The sequence below is a fragment of the Anabrus simplex genome, chromosome 6 (genome assembly GCF_040414725.1).
Source record: "Anabrus simplex isolate iqAnaSimp1 chromosome 6, ASM4041472v1, whole genome shotgun sequence".
In the NCBI taxonomy this organism is placed as follows: Eukaryota; Metazoa; Arthropoda; class Insecta; order Orthoptera; family Tettigoniidae; genus Anabrus; species Anabrus simplex.
In genome coordinates, this window is record NC_090270.1 from 189,455,955 (window position 1) to 189,461,954 (window position 6,000).

A 6,000-nucleotide genomic window follows, 5' to 3' on the forward strand; every position below is an offset into this window, starting at 1 on the left:
CGATTACACTACTTCTACCATTTTTCCCCACACTTATGCGGACGCGTTTGTGAACTGTTTCACACATGCGGATTTGGCCCTGTTTTACGGCTGGATGCCCTTTCTGACGCTAACCCTATGTGAAGTGATGTAATCACTATTACGTGTTTCTGTGGTGATTGGCAGTGTGGTGTGTTGTCTGAATATGAAGAGGAGAGTGTTGGGACAAAAGTTCCCGAGCCAGAATAATTAATCAAAAGAGATTAAAATCCCCAACTCTGCCAGGAATCGAATCCGGGACCGTCTGCACCGAATGCCTCAACACTGACCATCCAGTTAAGTAGTCTTGACTCCTTACACGACTACATGTTAATAAATAATTATTTGAAATTATACTGCAGTATACACTTCGGCTCGAGTTATTTAGCCTCTATTTTATAACCAAAACTAGCATTATTTTATATATTCCTTAATTGCATTTAAAACTACAGTGTATCATTTTATCCACTGTACCATAAAACCAAATGATGTTGGCAATATGTTGATTCATAACTATGACCACATTTAAGAAATAGGTGAGAACTTGTCAAGAGAATTTCTTAATTATTTGAGACAGAGTAAAATTACGCTGTTTCTACTTGCCGGGTAGTATATTCAGTATTCTGGGGCCGATGACCTTCGATGTTAGGCCCCTTTAAACAACAAGCATCATCATCATTATCATCAGTATTCTGGAAAGTGACTTGTTCGTGCTTAGTTTAAGATAGTTAACCCGAACTTTGTGTCTTATTTCCTCTTAACCTACTGGATCTACAGTAAATCCTTCATAGATTATGAGTGTGCTCACTCATACCACAGTCTACTCATATTTGAACAACCAGCTCTTAATGAGAGAGCTAGCTTTCTCCTACGAGTCGTTCAAAAGAGTTTGTTCATGAGCGACCCATCACTAACTCGATCCTCTCGAGGAAGGAACAGATGATTCAGCAACCTTATCAGGCACCCTCACCTCTTCCACCCATTAAGCAGAGACTTTTTTAGGATAAACCCTTTGGATCGGTCTAAATAAGGTAGATTTTGCAGTCTGCAATCGTACTAAGTGGGAAAAATTATCCTTACCAGGCAAAATCTGAATAACCCATCCCAATGGCCAATCTATCCGTTTTGCATTGTCACTTGCTATTAGGATTATGTCCGATAATTTTATTTCACTTTTGCTACCTTTTACTTGTGACCTCTGGATTAATAGACTTCAATAGTCTGACCTCATTCTGTTGTTGAGATCTGTCCTTATTTTCTACCAAAAACTGCAACCTCTTATTGAGAGAATTTCTCTCAATGAAATCACAATCAGACACTCAAGTTTCAGAGACATCATGCAAGATTAATGCTGGTGATAAGGGAAGTAATTCTCCATCAGTCTCAGAAATATAGGTTAGTGGTCTCAAATTTATAAGCGATTCTGAGTTGCAAAGACAGTGCTCGTTCCTTCGTAGGAAAGCAAAGCTTCACCCAGAACCTTTCGTAGAATCTGTTTCTTAACTCTAACTAACCTTTCCCAAAATCCACCCTACCATGGAGCTGCAGGGGGAATAAACTTCCATTCAAAATTGCTAATGCTACTGTACTGCACAGTACCATCCAGAATAACTGATTTGAGTTCATTTGAAGCTCCAGTAAAATTTCTCCCATTATCTGAGTAAATCATTGCTGGTCGCCCACAGCGAACAATGAATCATCTAAGGCCCTGCAGAGAGTTTTACAAAGACAGCGAAGTTAACAATTCAACATGTACTGCCCTATGAACAGCACAAGTAAACAAAGCAGTCCAGGCTTTGGCTAAGTCAATACCAACCACTTTGAACACAGTTGATTATTTAATTCAGTCTTTAGGAAGAGGTGCTGCTGGGGCATTTAAATGATGTTCTACTTGCCTTAAAACAAATTACACATTTTGACAGTAATTTTTGGACAGTTTTCCTGGCTTTCAAAATCCAATATTGTTTCCTCAAAATATTAAGCAGGGTCTGGATGCCCACATGTGAATTATTTTTGTGTTCATTCATAAGAAGTTTACACACCACAGAATGGGTGGACGGCAAAATGACTGGTGCACAAAAACTCATTTTGCCTGTTGACTAGTTTTATCTTCAACCAAAGAATGCCATCTTCATCCTTGTATACCTTTAGGCTCCTCTGAAATGAAAGTTTCCTCTTGTACAAGACTGATTACTAATTTTTCAGCCAAGCAGATCTCGTCACATGATAATTCCTCACTTCTTCTGTCTGACTGACTGTGTCCTGGGAATTATGGATGAATCTCTTCATCCATGCAATCATTTGAATCATTTTGTCTTAGCTTGAGAAATATCTGCAGTACTAACTAAGGCCATGGTATTTATACTGTTCATTATGCTTTCCCTTAGGACCGTTGCACCAGTAACAGGTAAAAGACTCCTTCACAGGACAACTCGTCAAGTGTGATGATTCATTCACCTCTAGAGAGATTGGCTGTTCATCCACTAGAACCTTTCCAGGGGGCCACTATTGTTCAGGTTTTTTAAGCCAGTCTGGTCCCTCCCAACATTTCAGTGCCAATAGTTTATCTGCCTGGCATCCTCTTGAAGCGAGATCCTCAGGGTTTTGGTGGCCAGGCACGTGCTTTCATGGTTCAGATTGAGTCAGACTGTGGATTTCTTTTACCCAATCATTTACAACCACAGTCCAGTTGTCTTTCTTCTGGACCCAAGACAAAACGGTAGTAGAGCCTGTCCAGAAATGCAAGTCAGTATCTTTCATATCAAGTGCATTCAGCACAGACTTGCACAACCTAGCTCCTACCAGTGCAGCAATCAACTCCAGTCGGGGAATGGTGACTGTCTTAATAGGAGATATTCTTACTTTAGCCGCTGGAGACTTATCTTAACCAAACCATTAACCTCCAATCTTATTAACACAGTTGCAGCAAAAGTTAGTCCACTGGCATCACAGAAGGTATGAACACTTACAGAGTTGTTGGTAACATAGTGGAACCACTGTGGGACCTACAACTCTTTAAGAAAGAAAAGAGCCTTGGTACCATGTCAAAAAATTCCATCCTAGTATCTGTACCAACTGCCTCATCCCAAGATATCCCACTCTTCTGAAGTTTTTGTAGTAATAGTCTTGGAATTAACAATACAGGGGTGGCTATCCCTATAGGGTCAAATATCTTCCGGGCTACTGAAAGAACTGTTCTTTTTGTCACCTCACCTAGCACAAAATTGCCCTGTCATGGTCGCCATAATGTTACGTTACATTGCTTACACTACCAGCGTACCTACAGGTTCTAAGAGAGCGAATAAATATCACTTCAGGAACAGATTAAAATTTATTAAAACAAATTTTCAATTCATAGGAAGCAATGTCTTCTTTTTCCTTTCTCACCTGTTAACCAGGAGTATACAGGAAAAGAAAAAGAGAAACAAAGAATATCGTGTAGGCCTATCGATAACCTCACAGTAGGTCTCCCTCAAACAATGTACGGGATGCAGTAGATGTACAAGAGGGATGGGAAGTAAAAGTGTAATTGTAGAAGATGTGGTGTAATGTTTTAACCCTTTCAGTTCCAATGTTGCTGTGAATTAACTACAGATGTAAGCTTCCATAATCAGTCAACAGATGGCAGGAAAGTCTAATATAATTTCTCTTAGATAAAAAAAAGTTGACAGTGATGCACTCCATGGTCATGCAGGATTATATCTTGGAGTTTACTTTCTGCATTTTATTAGTGAGGGTGTGCTGCAATATGAGTGTACCGGTATTTATTTTGTTTTGTGTAATAAGCTCTCAAAATACCATGTGTACCATACCACATATACTTAAATTTAGAAATATTTTATTATGAATAGGTTTGATGTTAATCTAAAGCAACATTGGGACTCAAGGGGTAAACTGTGTTTCAATATCCTAACCTCAAAACAATAATGAGCAAGATGAAGCGTTCTGGTAGGGCACTGAAAGAGAAATGTAGAGGAGATTTGTGCTAGACAAAGCAGGGGTGGGACAGGTTTTGCTCTGGGTACTCCAGTTTTCCCTGTCATCTTTCATTCCAGCAACACTCTCCATTATCATTTCATAGCATTTATCACTCATTAATAAATCACCTTGGGAGTGGCGACCCCATTGTAGTAACAGCCTATATATGATTCATTCATTACATTCCTGACCCGGTCAATGACTGGAAAACAGGTTGTAGGTTTTCATTTTCATTCTCAAGAAGCCTGTTGATGGGACAATATCTGACTTTGAAGACAATGATTCAAGTGATGAATTAGACAAGACATTTTTATGCAGCTATTATGAAATACAAGAAGTAGAGGTGAGTGATAAAGCATAATACAGTTTTGAATATTGCCCACAAAATATGAATTTAAAATGCATTTCCTCATGAATAACCATACTAATATAGCATTATAGTACTAGTCCCATTTGTAACTATATAGGTCTATATATAAATAGTGTATTATGAAAGTCATACTTTGATTTAATAATTTGTTCAGTAGGTCACAGATGCAAATCCAGATTATGAAGAACAATCTGCTGGAGGAAGTTTAGACGAAACATAAATGAACATGTCCCAGAAAAGAAAGAACATCCCAAGTATCATTTTTGGAAAATGGAATTTACACCCCCTAATGTTACATTTCAATTAGAAGTTTTTGCCACCACCGCAGGTTGACAGCAGCCCCTATGAGTATTTCCAAATATTCTTTACTTCGGAGGCATTTGACTTATTAGATGAACAGTCTAATTTGTATGTTCACCAAAAGGATGGAAAAATTCTGGGCACAGACAGCGAGGAAATTGAGCAACTCACAGAAATCTTTCTCATAATGGGAGTCGTAAAAATGCCGAGTACAAAACACTATTGGTCAACACACACCAGATATTCTCCCATTGCAGATGTTATGAGTAGAAATAGATTTAACACATTAAAGAAATATTTTCATTTTGCTAATAATATTGAACAGAAACCACCTGGTGACCCTGAATATGACAAACTCTTTAAACCATAGGATATAAAGTCAGGCCATTGTTAGATATCATACGCTCAAGAACGGGAGAATTACAACCAGAAGAGCGCAATTCTGTAGACAAACAAATCATTCCTTTAAAATAAAGGAGCTCTTTCAAACAATATGTCAGGAATAAGCCCCATAGATGGGGTTACAAGTGCTTTATGCATACAGGTGAATCTGGTATCATGTACGATTTTGAATTTTATACCAGGAAGGGTACTCGTAAAGATGTGGGTCTAGGTTTTTCTGGCAGCATTGTAATGGCTCTTGCAAGTGAAGTTTCTGATCACAAAAATTTCAGAGTTTACTTTGACAATTGGTTTTCCTCCCTGCAGCTAGCCATTGCTCTGAAAGAAATGTGGTTTTTTTTTGGTGTTGGTACCATCCAGAATGACAGAATGGGGAAATGTCCACTTATGACTGAAAATGACCTAAAGAGGAAAAGAAGAGGCAGCTATGACTACAGAGTGGAAGAAGAACACAAAAATTGCTCTCATTCGTTGGTTCGATAGGAAGGCAATCAAACATTATTTCTACATATATCTGTGTAGATCCAGAAGATAAATGCCAACAATTGAGCCAATCAGAAAAGAAAACTGTGGAAATAGTGTGTCCCCAAGTGGTGAAAGAATATAATCAGTTCATGGGGGGAGTATATCTAGCAGATATGCTGCTTGAACTATACAGAATAGACATTAGATCGGTCAAGTGGTGTATGAGAATTGTGTTTTGGTGTATTAGTGTTGCAGTAGTCAATGGTTGGCTACTGTACCATAAACATAAAAGGCAGCAAGGAGAAAAATAGATGTATTTCCTGGTACAATTTCAGTTAGAAATATCTCAAGCACTGACTAGGGCAGGGAAAGTTCTGAATCAAAAGTGTGGCCGATCAAGTGACAGTCGAATTCCAGAATCCAGTCGAAAAATGTTTGCTCCAAGACCAGACGATGATGTAAGGTAT